General features: G+C 43.8%; 2 pseudogenes across 2 annotated transcripts; one reads left to right on the top strand and one right to left on the bottom strand.

Moving 5' to 3' along the window:
- Positions 1–245: 245 nt before the first annotated feature.
- Positions 246–939, bottom strand: LOC105521188 (annotated as a pseudogene). Its single transcript, XR_001003236.1, has one exon. The product of XR_001003236.1 is annotated as a ferritin light chain pseudogene (transcript).
- Positions 940–2452: 1513 nt separating this feature from the next.
- LOC105521187 lies at positions 2453–4782 on the top strand (annotated as a pseudogene). Its single transcript, XR_001003235.1, has one exon. The product of XR_001003235.1 is annotated as a 78 kDa glucose-regulated protein pseudogene (transcript).
- Positions 4783–17692: the final 12910 nt, after the last annotated feature.

Raw genomic sequence — 17692 nt, 5'->3', positions numbered from 1 at the left:
ATGATACAGAAAGTTCTGCAGGCAGCAAGAAATAATACCAGATGGAAATTTGGATCAACACAAAAGAATGAAGAGCAGCAGAAATGGTAAATATGTGGGTAAATATAAAAGGTTTCTTTTTTCCTCATTTTGAATCTCATTAAAAGATTATTGGTGGTTTTAATAAAAAGTAATAACAAAGTACTGTGGAAGTTATACCATGTGTACAAGTAAAATTTATTTATTTTATTATTTTTATTTATTTATTTATTACTTTTTATTTTTTGCATCGAAAAGCTTTATTTCCATTTGGTCCGAGGCTTGTTAGGGTAGTTAAGAAAGCTGCCTAGTGGCTGGAGGGAGAGGCTTAGGCAGAAGCCCTATTACTTTGCAAGGGGCCCTTCAGAAGTCGCTGGGCTCAGAAGGCTCTTAGTCATGCTTGAGAGTGAGCCTTTAGAAGAGATACTCGCCCAGCCCAGCCGCCAGGCCAGCCAGCCTGCCTGTGGAGGTTGATCAGGTGGTCACCCATCTTCTTGATGGGCTTCGCTTCCTCATCTAGGAAGTGAGTCTCCAGGAAGTCACAGAGATGGGGGTCTGTGTGGGCAGAACCCAGGGCCTAAAGATCCAAAAGGGCTTTTTCAGCTTTTTCTCCAGGGCCATGGCGGCTTTCATGGCATCTGGGGTTTTACCCTACTCATCTTCAGCTGGCTTCTTGATGTCCTGGAAGACAGCACGGCTGCCACGCTGGTTTTGCATCTTCAGGAGACGCTTGTAGCCCTTGCGCTTCTCCTTGGCCAATTCGTGGAAGAAGTGGCCCACGCCTTCCAGAGCCACATCATCGCGGTCAAAATAGAAGCCCAGGGAGAGGTAAGTGTAGGAGGCATGAAGGTACACATTTACCAGGCTGTTGACGGCTGCCTCCACGTCGGTAGAATAATTCTGATGAATCCGGGAGCTCATGGTTGGTCGGCAAGAGGGAGCTAACCACAAAAACTGTGCTGGCAGGTCCCAGAAGCAGGAGATGGCCAAGAAAATGGTCCCAGAGGTTGCAAGTGGAGAGGAAATCGGAGGGCGGTCGGAGGCTGGAAGGAAGAGTCCCCGGATCTGTTCCGTCCAAACACTGTTGAAGCAAGAGACAGACCGGCGGGACCACCAAACTGTCCGAGTAAAACTTATTAAAGCAACAGCAAAAAAAGCAGGATGAGGGAAATGGGAGTATACTATTATAAAGTTCTTATATTATTTGAAACATTTGACTATGATAAGATAAAGATGCATATATAAACCTTGGATTCACCACTTAAAACTATTAGGTTGGTGCAAAAGGTCGTGGCAAAAACCACAATTACTTTTGCACCAACCTAATACAACAAAGAGAAAATAAGCCAATACTGAAGATTAAAAATGAAATTTTTAAAACTCATTTATTACAAAAGAATGCAAGGAAAGAGGGGGAAAAGGAACAAGGAACAAATGAGGAAATAAAAAAGAAATAGCAAGATGGTAGAGTTAAACCCATTTATATCAATAACTTTATTAAGTGTAAAGTTCCATGGCCAGGCACGGTGGCTCATGCCTCCCAACACTTTGGGAGGATAAGGCAGGTGGACCACCGGAGGTTAGGAGTTTGAGACCAGTCTGGCCAATATGGTGAAACCCCATCTCTACTAAATATACAAAAATCAGCTGGGTGTGGTGGCAGGCACCTGTAATCACAACTACTCGGGAGGCTGGGGCAGGAAAATCACTTGAACCCAGGAGGTGGAGGTTGCAGTGAGCTAAGATCACACCACTGCTCTCCAGCCTCAGCAACAGAGTAAGACTCCATCTCAAAAAAAAAAGGTCTAAACAGCCCAAAAGGCAGAGAGTGTCAGATGGGATCCAACTGTATGTTATCCACAAGAAACCAACTTTAAATATAAGGACACATATAGGTTAAAAGTGCAAGGATGTAAAAAATACACCATGTTAACACTAATTCAAAAAATTTATAAGAAGTAGATTTTCAGAAAAATCTCACACTTATAGAATACACCACTCAACAACAGAAGAATACATATTCTTTTTAAGTTCACATGAAACATTCACCAAGATCATATTTGGGTACAAAATAAGTCTCCAACTTAATATGATTAAACTCATGCAAAGTATGCTTGCTGACCACAATTTAAATTAGAAGTCAGTAACAAAAAGACATCTTTTAACTGAAAATCCCTCAAATGTTTGAAAATTAAACAATACAGACACCGGCCGAGACAGCACAGACAGACCAATCCATTGGGGTGTTTCGCGAGTGTGAGAGGTAAGCGCCGTGGCCTGCATTTCCAGACCTGCCCTTCACCTGGTTCATGGCGCCTTGTGAACCCTGGCCCCTGCCACCTGCAAGTCGGTAACCACACTGCGCTCCTGTGCTGCGGCCTGTGGCTGGACTGCCTGCGACACCCTGCCTGCTGCTGCCTGACTGGCTGGCAAGATGAAGCTCTCTCTGGTGGCCACGATGCTGCTGCTGCTCAGTGCAGCGTGGGCCGAGAAGGAGGACAAGAAGGATGTGAGCACGGTGGTTGGCATCGACCTGGGGACAACCTACTCCTGCGTCAGTGTGTTCAAGAATAGCCACATGGAGATCATTGCCAACGATCAGGGCAACTGCATCACCCTGTCCTATGTGGCCTTCACTCCTGAATGGTAACATATGATCGGCAATGCAGCCAAGAACCAGCTCACCTCCAACGCCGACAACATGATTTTTGATGCCTAGCGGCTCATCAGCTGCAGGTGGCACAACCCGTCTGTGCAGCAGGACATCAAGTTCTTGCCGTTCAAGGTGGTTGAAAAAAAAACTAAACTATATATTCAAGTTGATATTGGAGATGGGCAAACAAAGACATTTGCTACTGAAGAAATTTCTGTAATGGTTCTCACTAAAATGAAAGAAATTGCTGAGGCTTATTTGGGAAAGAAGGTTATCCATGCAGTTGTTGCTGTACCAGTCTATTTCAATGATGCCCAATGCCAAGCAACCAAGGATGCTGGAACTATTGCTGGCCTAAATGTTATGAGGATCATCAGTGAGCCTACAGCAGCTCTATTGCCTATGGCGTAGATAAGAGGGAGGGGGAGAAGAACATCCTGGTGTTTGACCTGGGTGGTGGAACCTTCGATGTGTCTCTTCTCACCATTAACAATGGTGTCTTCGAAGTTGTGGCCACTAATGGAGATACTCCTCTGGGTGGAGAAGACTTTGACCAGCGTGTCGTGGAACACTTCAAAAAGTACAAATAGCATTTGTACTTTTTGAATGTACAAAAAGAAGACCGGCAAAGATGTCAGGAAAGACAATAGAGCTGTACAGAAACTCCGGCGCAAAGTAGAAAAGGCCAAACGGGTCCTGTCTTCTCAACATCAAGCAAGAATTGAAATTGAGTCCTTCTATGGAGGAGAAGACTTTTCTGAGACCCTGACTCGGGCTAAATTTGAAGAACTCCACTGGACCTGTTCTGGTCTACTATGAAGCCTGTCCAGAAAGTGTTCGAAGACTCTGATTTGAAGAAATCTGACATTGATGAAATTGTTCTTGGTGGTAGCTTTACTGGAATTCCAAAGATTCAGCAACTGGTTAGAGTTCTTCAATGGCAAGGAACCATCCCATGGCATAAGCCCACATGAAGCTGTAGCGTATGGTGCCGCTGTCCAGGCTGGTGTGCTTTCTGGTGATCAAGATACAGGTGACCTGGTACTGCCTGATGTGTATCCCCTTACACTTGGTATTGAAACTGTGGGAGGTGTCATGACCAAACTGATTCCAAGGAACACAGTGGTGCCAACCAAAAAGTCTCAGATCTTTTCTACAGCTTCTGATAATCAACCAACTGTTACAATCAAGGTCTATGAAGGTGAACGACCCCTGACAAAAGACAATCATCTTCTGGGTACATTTGATCTGACTGGAATTCCTCCTGCTCCTCGTGGGGTCCCACGGATTCAAGTTACCTTTGAGATGGATGTGAATGATATTCTTTGAGTGACAGCGGAAGACAAGGGTACAGGGAACAAAAATAAGATCACAATTACCAATGACCAGAATAACCTGACACCTGAAGAAATTGAAAGGATGGTTAATGATGCTGAGAAGTCTGCTGAGGAAGACAACAAGTTCAAGGAGCACATTGATATAAAAATGAGTTGGAAAGCTTTGCCTATTCTCTAAAGAATCAGTTTGGAGATAAAGAAAAGCTGGGAGGTAAACTTTCCTCTGAAGATAAGAAGGCCATGCAAAAAGCTGTAGAAGAAAAGGCTGAATGGCTGGAAAGCCACCAAGATGCAGACACTGAAGACTTCAAAGCTAAGAAGAAGGAACTAGAAGAAATTGCTCAACCAGTTATCAGCAAATTCTATGGAAGGGCAGGCCCTCCCCCAACTGGTGAAGAGGATATAGCAGAAACAGATGAGTTGTAGACACTGATCTGCTAGTGCTGTAATATTGTAAATACTGGACTCAGGAACTTTCATTAGGAAAAAACTGAGAGAACTTAAGTCTCGAATGTAATTGGAATCTTCACCTCAGAGTGGAGTTGAAAATGCTACAACCCAAGCGGCTGTTTACTGCTTTTCATTAGCAGTTGCTCACATGTCTTTGGGGGTGAGAAGAAGAATTGGCCATCTTAAAAAGTGGGTAAAAAACCTGGCTTAGGGTGTGTGTTCACCTTCAAAATGTTCTATTTAACAACTGGGTCATGTGCATCTGGTGTAGGAAGTTTTTTCTACCATAAGTGACACCAATAAATGTTTGTCATTTACAGAAAAAAAAAAGAAAATTAAACAACAACATACTTCTAAATAACATACAGATCTAAAAAAACTGTGACAGAAATTATAAATATTTTGAACTAAATGAAAACTAAAACACAACACATCAAAATGTGTGGAGTGTAACTAAATCAATGCTTAGCAGATTTATAGCATTAAATGTTTATATTAGAAAATCATAAAATTCTCAAATCAATTATCTAGTGTTCACCTTAAGTTATTTAAAAAGGAAGAACAAGTTAAACCCAAAATAAGCAGAAAAGGTAAATTAGAACATAAATCAATAAAATAGAAAACAAAAATAATGAAACCAAAATCTGGCTCTTTGAAAAGATCAATAAAATTGATAAACCTTTAGTCAAACAGAAAGAAACAAAAGATAAAATAACAATTACCAATATCAAGAATTAAAGTGGGTACATCACTATAGATCCTGCCGATTCTAAAAGGACAGCAAGGGAATGATATGGTATGAATAATTTTATGCTAATAAGTTATATAAGCTAGATAAAATGGACAAATTTCTTGAAACACACAAACTACCAAAGCTCACTCAAGAAGAAACAGATAACCTGAATAGTCCTATATCTAGCGAAGAAATGAACTCATAACTGACAACCTTCCCCAAAGGAAACTCCAGTCCCAAATGACTTCACTGCTAAATTATAATGAACATTAAGTGAAGAGATAATAACTATTCTGCACAAACTCTTCCAGAAAATAGAAGGAACATTTTCCAACTCATTTTATGAAATTAGCATTACCCTGATCCCAAAACCAGATAAATAAATTAAAAGGAAAAAAACCCCACTGACCAATCTCTCTCATGAACATTAGATACAAACATCTTTAACCAGCAAGGGACTTGCTAGCTGTGTGGATTTCTGCTGACAGGGGTTACATGAAGATAGAGAAGTTATTTGAATTCAGCAACATGGAGCTCCAGTGTTCCTACCTTCCAGACTCTGGACCTCTCTGCCACCTGGACATTCCTGTGGTTCCTTCACAACCTCTCAGGCCACATACCCCTGCTTACCAGTTTCAGCCAGTTGACCACCTCACTCAGCTCCTGTCTACCACAACTGTCATCCAGGTCACAGCCTACCCTAAGGTTGTGGCGGATATTGATCAGTGCCTACCTCCAAATTAGAACCACAGACTTTCCTAAAATTTGATGATGGGGCTATAGGACATGGGATAGCATATTCTCAGGGTATGAAGATTGACAGGTTCTCAGGCCACAGGGGTCAGGGCCATCTGGAAGCTAAAACTGAGACTGGCAGATTGTTCTTAAGGATCCCTCTTGAGGTCCAGTGGTCCCTAAACAGCATGCAGGCAACCACTTTAATATAAATGATTGGCACAGTCCTTGGTGATTAAAACACAGGAAAGGAAGCTGAGCAAGGCAGCACAAAGCAACACCTTCTGGCTTCTCAATTCTGCCCCTGGACACAACAGACTCACACTATGTGCAGTCAGGCTAGAAGAGTCCTGGTGTCCCTTACTCACTAAGCCCCAGCCAAAAGCTGGGTCCATGCTGGAATACTACAAATTCAGCCAAAAGCTGGGCCCACTGCAAAGAATACCAAGGTGCTGCTTAGCATACCGTTCTTCACAGAGTCCCTATCCTAGTTCCTTGAAGTCATCTTAAATGTATATATGATGTATGAATATATTGTTGTTTGCTTCTCTCTGAGCATGTGTGTCAGCTTAGGCCCTCCTAGAAGCAGATACCAGAACAGAATTAGAAGTGCAAGGTAGGCCGGGCGCGGTGGCTCAAGCCTGTAATCCCAGCACTTTGGGAGGCCGAGGTGGGTGGATCATGAGGTCAGGAGATCAAGACCATCCTGGCTAACATGGTGAAACCCCGTCTCTACTAAAAATACAAAAAACTAGCCAGGCGTGGTGGCGGGCGCCTGTAGTCCCAGCTACTCGGAGACTGAGGCGGGAGAATGGCGTGAACCCGGGAGGTGGAGCTTGCAGTGAGCCGAGATCGCGCCACTGCACTCCAGCCTGGGCAACACAGTGAGACTCCGTCTCAAAAAAAAAAAAAAGTGCAAGGTATATATTGCAGGAAACATTTGTGAGAGTTAAAGGGCAGGGAGAATCTTCAATCTGCAATACCAATCTGATAGCTGTGAAAGGAGAGGGGGAAGGAAAGAGGATTGGACAGGAAGAGCCTGGAACTGCAGTGCAGCTCTGAGGAGCCCCAGAGCACTGATTGCCCATGAGAGGAGTCCTGCATCAAGCAGAAAGTGGTCCAGTTCCATTACCTGCACAGTGCTTGGTGGTTGGCCAGGCACAGCCTAGGGAAAGTGAACCTCAGCTGAACATCGCAGAGATCCAAAGGTACAGCACCTGAAGGCTGTCAGACAACTCCCTGGTCCTTTTCAAGGGAAAGCTGGGCCAGGTGCAGAGGCTTGTGCCTATAATCCCAGCATTTTGAGAGGCCAAAGCAGGTGGATTGTCCAAGCTTAGAAGTTCAAGACCAACCCGGGCAACATGGCAAAACCCCATTTTACAAAAAATACAAAAATTAACCAGGCATGGTGGTGTGTACCTGTAGTCCCAGCTACTCAGGAGGTTGAGGTGGAAGGATCACCTGAGTCTGCAGTGAACCTTGATGGTGTCCCTGCACCCCAGCATGGGGAACAGAGTGAGAACTTGTCTCTAAAAATAATAATAATAACAATGACAGGAAAGCTGTGTGACCCACCTCCATGGCCAACATCACATTGATGATTTCATTATGAAAAAAAAAAGCTTTGTTCTCATAGGGTTTGTTAAATGCATAGCAAAGGGATTAAAGAGTCAAAAGCATTATGAGTCTGAAATAGTTGAGAATAAACTAAGAGAGACTAGGTCAGAACAAAAGCTATTACAACTCAAATAAGAATTAGGACACTTCTCTCTGTTTTCTTTTCTGTGGTGTTTGGTTTTATCAATTTATAGCTGATTTAAGTGAGTGGACTTTATTTACAGTGGTTTATGAGGAATGCTGCAGAGATATTTCCCTGAAGTGAATTGTTCAGTCTTAAGATGCCAGTCTAAATCAATTCAGCCTTTATCAATGAAAACTCAGGCCCAGGCCCCATTTCAGTCTGAGGACAGTGGCTAGGGGCAGAAGAGAGGGAGAACAGTACCCAGCATAGCTCATGGCACTCATGCTTGACTTCAGGCTTCCATGAACTCATTATGGATCCTAAGGAGCTAAGTGTATGGTCAAGAGCCAGTCAAGTAAAACAAGCATTAGCAGCAGATTCCTCGGGAAACAAAGAAACAAGACTATGCAGCTCTGAAATTGAAATATGGAGGTGAGCAAGGAGGTTCAGCCTTGAGGAAGACATCATTCTGATATAGGAGGACATGGTCCAAGTCCCCTTTGAATGTCCAGCCACTAGAAGGTACCCATAAGTTTTGTTGAATTAACTAGTGTTTGTGAAAAATAGCAACATACACCCCCCCCCCATTTCACTGGGGACCTTGGGGGAACAAAAGAGAAGTCACTCACAGTCAAGAGGAACTAAGGACAACCTCCAGAGACCCAGCACCAAGAAACCAGTGTCAGAGGCAGAGAAAAGGCAAACACTAAACTGGGAGCCACCCAATGGGTCCAGGAGGTAGACAGAAGGAGTCATGGAGGCTGCCTGGAAGCAACAGAAGGTGCCAGCAAGATAAGTACCCCAGCAATCCTCAAAGAACACAAGGGGAAGGATTGAGAATAGCCTGCAGTGGAGTCTGAGACAGGAAGACACTGTTGTTGTTTTTATTATTATTATTATTATTCCTGCAGCTTTCCCTTACACCTAAGCTGATGGGACCAGAAGAATCCTGGATTAGCACAGGTTGACAAATTATCCTCACAACAGTAATGAGAAGTAATAATTATCCCATTAAGGAGGCCAAGGTGAATGGCAGAAGGCATATCATGGAAGACACAAGGAGAGCTTTCCAAAGGAAGGAGTAGCCTGCTGGCCCACCATACGGCGGGACAATAACTAACGCTCTAGGATCCAGAGCCCAAAGGGAATGGGATCAAGAGAACAGATTAAGACGTGTTCAAGCCTTTTAATCTGGGAGGGAAGGTGATAAAAGGTAATGGGTTCAGAATTTGTATCAGAAGCCTGGAATTTGAATCCAGGACCCCCTCTTCCTATTTGTGTGTGCAAGCCATTTAACCCCTCTGATTCTCAGTTTTCTGGTATGTAAAACAGGGCACAAGTGTAACGCCCATTTCAAAACCAGAAGTGGATATGAAATGCAATAGTGCCATGACAGGAGCTTCACAGGCCTACCCTATGCTATCCCCAGACCCCACCATTAGCCAGCACAGAACTCTGGGCACTGCTGGTACTCAAACTGTGCTGCTTGACAAGGCCTGGTGAGAAAATGAACACACCCTGGGATCAGGCCTCAGAGGGGAGCTGACTTGACGTCTGTGTTCTCATACATTGACCAAGGCAGAGGCCAAAACCATCTCTCTAGAGCAGGTTTTCTCCTTGGGGGTGTCTTGTTCCCTCTTGGTGCAATAAGAGAAAATAAGCCGTGTGTTCGCCACACCAACTGCAGACTGGCAAAGCAGGTATGAGATTAATGGCTTTTCTGTACAACAAAGGCCTTCCTGCACAGCAGCAGAATTCAATATGCAAACCCCACCACCCTGGCTTCAGACCCACCCTCCCAGCTTGGTGGACAGCGGCAGCTCGAACCCCATAATGTATGCACGCTCCGGCTGCTGGGCCCAAGTTATTATTCATTATGGTTTTCTATTACCCAGTGATAAATGATGCCCCCAGGCTGGCGTTGCCCCCAGAATGCTTATTACGGCTCACTTAAGTAGGCGTTGATTTAGCTTAAATCGGTTGTTCTGTTCAGCCCAGACACGGGCCTGCCCCAGCTCTGCCTGGAAGACTCTCTTCACCAGGGCATAATTGAATTCTAACTACTCCTGGCCTCTTATTAGGAAGGGGTGGGGTAGGAGGCCCCATGTAGGGCCACAGGATGGTCCAAGCCCCAGTGGTCTCTCCAGCCCTGTGGAATCCTAATTTAATAGGGTCTTCCCTTTTGACTCTAGCCAAAAAATTTTAACAAGCAACTCCAATTAGGCCCAGAGAGAGCTTCCTGGATGGACTTTCCTCACAGGAAAAATGATGATATCTCAGGTAGAAGCAACTCGAGGGATGCCAATATGACTGTTCTTGCCTCTGGATCAGGCCACTCAAGTCATGGTATCTAGGAGCTATCCAGATCCATTCATCAAATTATTTGCCACTGACAGAGCCAGGCTTGTCATCCATAAAAATCCAACATAGCTGATGTCCCTGGAAAGAGAATGGCCACACTGGAGACATTATAGCTACAACTAGGACCTTTACCATTCATTCATGCAGCAGAGATTGAGCACATAGTACTTGCCAGGTGCTGGTCACAAATAATGAACAAAGCAGCCAGTACTCTCTGCCACCATGGAGTTCACATCCTAGAGTTTACTTATTGTCGATTGTGTGCCAGACATTGTCTTAAGGGCTTTACCAAATTTAACTGTCATCATAACCCCATCCTGTTTTATAGAGAAAAAATTAACTGAGTATTGGAAACATTCAGTGTTTTGCCAAAGGTCACTCAATGATTAAGGGTTAATAAGTGACAGAGTAGATTTGAACACAAGTTTATAACCACAAGTTGCACTTCTTATTGTTTATGTTGTTATACATTATTACACCATTGTATTTGCCTAGCACATTAGAAGTTACAATGTACTTTTTCATATTCATTAATAATCCCTACTACAACCTCCTGGGCAGTAGGTATTAATGTTAACATCTCACAGCTGCGGTGGTTAAGAACATGGGCTCCTGATCATCTGGGCCTAGATAAGAATCTTTGCTCTGCCTCTTACTAGCAATGTGACTCTGGGAAAGTTCTTTATCTACTCTGAGCCTCCCTTTCTTTGAAATAAAAATAATAATATTACCTCAAAGACTGCAAGAATTCAATTGGAAATGGTATGTATTGCACTTACAGTGACTTGTGTGTAATAAATTTTGGTCTTGAGACCTTGGCAGGGAGGGGGCAATGCCAGGGATCAACTATTCTGGGTGGGAAATAAGAAAGTATCTTTAATATGAAGACAGTCCAGGAAGGTATCAACAGAGGCCAGACCAAAGTTCTGGGAAAACCTACTGATTTGGGGAAAGAACTTCTTCAGGGACAAGGTCTGAGGCTCAGAAACATAAAGGGCATAGGAAGTCTTTGGATCATTTTGTATCTTCTGCTACCATTTCCTTTTCTTTCTCCCTTAGTAAAGTTTTTTTTGTTTTGTTTTGTTTTGTTTTTTTAATCTCGGCTCACTGCAACCTCCACCTCCCGGATTCAAGCGATTCTCCTGCCTCAGCCTCCTGAATAGCTGGGACTACCAGAATATGCCACCATGCCCAGCTAATTTTTGTATTTTTAGTAGAGACAGGGTTTCACCATGTTGGCCAGGCTGGTCTCAAACTCCTGACCTCAGGTGATCCACCCACCTCAGCCTCCCAAAGTGCTGGGATTACAACCGATAAAGTTCTTAGTAAAGGAAAAGCCCATCTGCCTCAGCTGGGAACCCAAGGGAAGGAATGATCACTAAACAATAATAACAAGGGCTGGCATTTATCAAGCACTAAGAAGCACTCTCAAGCCAACTCTGCACTATGTGTTTGATACACCTCAATTCATTTCACTTCACCACAACCCGCTGAAGCAGGAACTATCCTTCTCATCCATTTTACAGATAAGGAAACTGAGGCTCAAAAAAGATGAAAGAATTTGCCCAAATAATTTATCCACAATTAGTAAGTAGCTATAACAGGACTCAAACCAGAGAGAAGAATAGGTCCCACCCCCACTCAGCAAGGAAAGGTCAACAACCTCACACCTGATGGGAATCAGAGGCAGTTTTCACAAACCCATTTCCTTCACCTTGTTCTTAACTATTCAAGGAGCTCTGCACGCTGAGGAAGAACTGAGAACAGCTGAAAGCGAGAAACAACACAGCCCAAACTAGCCCGGAAGGTGGTCAAAACCCACATCAACTAACTGGGCAGATAAAAAATGTTCCAAACCATCCATCACATCCTTAGTGTCATCTCTCACCTGTTGTTTTTGTTTTCAATCAAAAAGAGGGGGTTTTACTACCTGAAGATGCTTTATCCAGCTTTTTGCATCCCTGAGCTTCTGAACTTGCTCCTCAGCTCTTGGCTACAATGAACAGAGAGACGCAGCAATGTGTGGAGCAGGGATGCCTCCAACGGAAAAGGAGGTCTGAGTGATTGTTACCCGGAAAGCTAGGTTAGCCCACTGGTGGGCAGCATCTTCAGGGCCCTAGGGTCAGCCCCATGTTGGCAGTTCTCCAGTGTAACAGGACACATTTGCACGTGTCCACCACCTCCACAACCCCAGGGTGTGAGCCACATGCTGCCCTGCCCCCCGGCATTGATCCAAGGCCTGGAGGACATCTTCTTTAGACAACGTCGCCTTTGGCTGCTAATAAGGTTCAGCTATAGAATTATTCATCAGCTTTTAAAAACAATACATCATTTTCATAATAAAAATATATAACCATGTTACAGAAAAATTGAAAAATAGGGGAAAAAAGAAACAAAACTAAGCCATAATTCATTCATCCTGACACAATTGTTATTAGCATTCTTGGTGTGTTTCTAGTCCCCGAAGCTCTAGCTTTCACCTCATTGTAACCATGGTGCACTTACAATTGTATATCCAATTTTTTGTGGCCTACTATTATATCCTAAACATTTTTTGGCATGCTACACAACCTAAATAACTATCATTTTAATCCTGCCTAATATTCCATGGAGTTTGGCCATAATTTACTTAGGAATTCTATTAATGAGTATTTCACTATCATAAGTAATGCTGCAATGAACATCTTTGTATTTACTGTTTTTTCCCCAATATTTGGGATTATTTCTTTAAGATAAATTTTCAACATACATGCAATATTTGGGTAAAGGGAGTGACTGGTTTTTTTGACTCAGCGTCAATGCCTCAAGCATAGGAGAGTACTGTCAACATTGATGATCTCTTTTTATCCTCATGTCATAAGCTAACTTTAAAAAGACCTCTTTGTTGTTCTAATTTGTTTTTTTGTGGGTTCTAGAGAAGGGAGTCAGTATCATCATTTTCAAGAGTTAAAAGCTTTGGATTTAGGCTGGAGTTGAAGATAAAATTCTACTATTCCATGAGCTAGGGTGCCTTACTTAATTCTCTCTAGCTCCATCTAGTCTTCTCATCTGTAAAGTGGTGATAATACCACCTACATACAGTACTGGCATTAGAATTCCATGAAATGATTTATCTTAGTCCAATTCCTGGCAAATGATTAGCACTGGTTGTTGTTTATCAATAACTTTAAAGCATTAAGAAGTGTTATTACAGTCAGTAAATATTTACGGAAGTTCTGGGCATGCAAGAAAGAATAAACCATGGGTCTTGTCCTTGAAGAGGTCCCAGTCTGGGAGGGGATAAATAAGGAAGAATAAAACAACTGCTTAGTGTTGCAATAAAACTCAGAATGAGGTAATGCTGCCCAAAAGGTCCAAAATGAGGGAACTCAGGGCAGAGCCAAACCACGTCTGGGAATCAGAGGAGCAAAAAAAAAAAAAAAAAATTATAGAAAATGCACATTATGGAAAGGCCCATTCACCATGGGCAGTGAAGAATTGTTGTGTTCTGGTGGTAGATATACGGGGGAGGAGGACAGGGTGGGGTATTCCAGGTAGCAGGAACAGCACAGGCAAACATCCGGAAGTGGGAAGTTTCACTCAGGATGGACATAGGAAACAGCAACTTGTCCCACGGGGTTCATGAACTGTAGGTCTGGCCACAGTGGGTGGTTGATCTGATTGCAGGATGAGCTTGCTTCACAAAACTCTCTGATGGCTCCCCAGGTTTTCTCATTAAACTTAATACTCAACATGTCAGGGTAGGTGGAGAGAGTGTTTAAATTATAAAGTTTCCCTCTTAGAGCATCCCCTTAACACTCTTTGAGATTTTTTAAAAATGGATGCTAATAAATAAGACCACCTCCATCCAGAACCCCAGAATGTTAATCAGTGCCTTGTCAGATTGAAGAGCCCTGACACACTGTGGGGCAGGGAATGCTGTGCCACGCCGGGAAATCTTACTTTGAGAATCTTTCTCAGAGTTTAGCTGTTTCCCATCCCAAGCCCCAATAGGGTGTTGTGGCTGGAAACCATAGGCATGGCTCAGCTCCATGAGGGGAGTTTAGACAAAATTCATCCTCCAAAACCTAATGCCACGATTCCCTCCTCTGACAAGCCCTCTGCCATCCAGTCCTAATAGATGACTTCCTCCCCTGAATTGCCACAGTCCTTCATTCTCTCACAGCCCCATCCACACTCATTTTCTGGTCAGCTGCAACCTTGTCTTATCTCCCATGCTCACTTGCTAGATGGCAAATTCCTTGAGGGCAGGCATATGATCTGCTTGCCTTACCTTTGTTTCCTTCACTCCTGTTCAGAAATCCACTCCAAAGTACATGAAGCAAAAAGCAATTACGCAAATGGGGATTTACCTGGACGCAGGTGAGCCCTGACCACTATGAGCAGGACCAAGATCAGGAACCCAAGCACTTAAGCATCCTTAAGCCTCTCTCCTCCCTTCTTTCCTCTCCTCCTTTTCCTCTTCTTCCTTCTCTTCCTCCTTCTCTCTCTTTGCCTCCCTATCCCCTCTCTCCCTTCCTCATACCCCTACCCACTTCCTATCTCCCATCTAGATGTTCATTTTTCTTTCTCCTCTGCAGAACAATGTCTTAGAGCCTAGAATAGCCTCCCTACAATATATGTTCAAGTCTGCAGTTTTGAACAACCCAGCTTCACTCCAGTCTTTATTCCAAATTTCAGGGAGAAGAGAGAGAATCGAATTGACCCAGCTGGTGTTGGAGGTCCACTTGGGTCCAAGAGTATTCACAATAGCAAACATTTGTGGAGCCCTTCCTAAGTATCAGCTACTGCTCTAAAAGCTTACATGTATTAACTCATTTAATCCTTACCAGCCTTTGAGGTAGGTGCTGCTAACAGCCTCATTTTACAGATAAGGTAAGCACCATAACAAAAATCGGATTTGTGTGACCAAATTGACACAGCTGGTAAGTGGTGAAGCCAGGACATTGAACTCAGGGAGTCTGACTCCACAGCCCAGGTTTCTTGGTTTTGTTGTTTTTTAGTTGTTTGTGTGTATGTGTGTTTGTTCGTTTGTTTGTTTGAGACAGAGTCCTCCTCTGTCGCCAGGCTGGAGTGCAATGCTGTGATCTCAGCTCAGGCTCACTGCAACCTCCGCCTCTGGGTTCAAGCAATTCCCCTGCCTCAGCCTCCCAAGTAGCTGGGACTACAGGCATGTACCACCATGCCTGGCTAATTCTTTGTATTTTAGTAGAGACAGGGTTTCACCATGTTGGCCAGGATGATCTCGATCTCCTGACCTTGTGATCCACCCCCTTGGCCTCCCAAAGTGCTGGGATTACAGGTGTGAGCCACCACGCCAGGCACAGAGCCCAGGTTTTTAACATTATAGTATGTTGTTTGGGACATTGTCTTTTTTCAGACAATAGACAGCCTAGTGGGGAAACAAGGCTGTGGTAGCCCATTCTCAGAAGTGGGCAGTTGTCAAAGAAACACTATCCTTAAAAGCCCTTTGCTTCTGCTCAAAGTGGTGGGTGGATGGGTGGGTGGATAGATGAATGGAAATTTAATGCCATCTCCTTGTTGCTCAGCTCATTTCACAGCAAAGAACACTATCAGCTAAAAAACAACTCTAAGAGTATCCTTGAAGTCAAAAGAGAAGAAGGGAGAAAAAGGCCAGGGCTTTGGGCTCTCTTATCTCAAGGGCTTGAGGGTTTTGGTGTTGAAAGGACAAAAGCTGAAATTCCTAAGCAGGAAAAGATAACCCACTCCTCCTTTTATTCACTAAATTGTCTCAGAAAGGATGGAGGCGAATGCTTAGAATGGAATGAGTCAAAATGACCAAGCCATTAGGGAGAAGAGGAAGTGAAAGGATAGGGTTCTTGGCAGTTTCCAAGTGGGACAGAGACCAAATGGCACATGGCACCCATGATGAGGACTTGCTGTGATGGGGCAGGGGGAGAAGGTAATTAAATACTACTATCTGCAGAATGACTACTATCTGAGGAATTTATTGCCCTCAGAATAACATCTTAACTCTTTAGGCAGGCTGTAAGGTCCTTCATGTGATACATGCTGCTGACCCCCAGCTTTATCTCTCCACAGCCCCTTGCCCCCAAAGTCACACTGGCCTTCTCTCAGTTTCTTGAGCAAGTACTCTTGTCTTAAGATCTTCAGGCATGCTAGTCTCTCTGCCTGAATACTCTTCCTCCCAACTGCTTAGATATCACACACACACACACACACACACACACATCCCCTGACCATCTCTTCCCATCCTTCAGATCTCAATCTCCCTAGAATGCTTCCTAGGACCACAACAGTGAGTCTTACAATCAATGTGCACGTTGAAAGTAGTTGTGTTTCATTCCCCGTGCCCTCCAGTAAGTTTTATATTAAGTCAATAGTGGATTGTCTAATCAGTGTACATGTTAGATTTTTAAAACTACAGTCATTGTTGAATGAATGAAATACAAGTCCTCTGCCCCTTCACCCACAGTGCATTCTTCTCTGCTTCTGAGGCTAGCCCACTCACTTCCTCATCCTGAAATCACTCAGTCTGTCCCCTCTGCCTGCTGTGGCTTCTACCGTAGATCGACAGCCACACTCAGAAAACTCCAGACAGGTCCGCCTTCTTTAAAAGTAGAGGGGCGATGCTGCCTGCCATTTCATCACGGGGCCCCTCAGATCTCATGGGTTTAAGGTACCAATGCCCCAACCCAGGTGAGAGTCTCTGATCCCCAACAATCTGAGCAGCCAAGCATGCGGTGGAGTTTCCTGCAGAAGAACCAAGTTGGTATTTTTTTCAATGTTCTAGACTGAATTATTATAGCCAGAGGGAGCCATTCATCAGCTCTGACACTGCAGGAAGCTTCCTAGGCAAACAGCTTTATTGCTGCGTGAGATTAACCCAGACTGTAGTAATTTGTAACAAAGATAAGAAAATTGCACTGGTCTCTCAGAAATAAATCTGAATTCCAGAGTGGACAGAGGGGACTTCAACTTGAAATCTGCTATTTCAGATATAATCAAATTTATAACAGCCCCTGAAGAGTATAAAAAGCCAAGTGCAGCTTCCTGTTGGAGGTGTCACTTCAGGACCCACCATTATGAAATCAATTTAGCTGGAATTCCTAACAAGCCGGGAGCCCAAGCCCCACCTAACTTTGATGGAAGACTATTTGGACTATTTGAGAGTCATTCCCTCATCTGTCTGCCTTCACGATATGAGCAGATGTCATGGGGTAGGAAATGCAGGCCGGGATGTGAGGTCAGGCGACCTGCCTCTTACCAGCTGTAAGATCTTGGAGAAACAGAGATGATAATGGAGGCCCCTCCCAGAGCTGTTGTGAGCATTAAATGAGATAAGAATGTGAGAGTAGAATACAGATATCAGTTATTAATGAGAGTCTGGTAACCTGATAGACATGATGGGTTGAACTCTTACAGATGCTCTGAGCAAGACTTCACTTTACCAGCTTGACCTCATTTCACTCTCTTCAATAATTGCACAATCAGGGCACTGTAATTATGTCCATTTACAGATGAAGAAACAGAAGGCCAGAGAGGTCATGGAACCTACCCAAAGTCACACAGCCAGTAGGTGGCATAAAATGGCCAAGTGTTCTTGGCCACTATAGAGTGCTTTTTGCTATGCAGCAGTCGCTGTGCTAGACACAGGGATATAAAGGTGACACTCCTGTGGT

The sequence above is a fragment of the Colobus angolensis genome, unplaced genomic scaffold (assembly GCF_000951035.1).
Source record: "Colobus angolensis palliatus isolate OR3802 unplaced genomic scaffold, Cang.pa_1.0 Scaffold4, whole genome shotgun sequence".
Classification (NCBI taxonomy): Eukaryota; Metazoa; Chordata; class Mammalia; order Primates; family Cercopithecidae; genus Colobus; species Colobus angolensis.
This window is presented reverse-complemented; position numbering and strand designations above follow the sequence as displayed.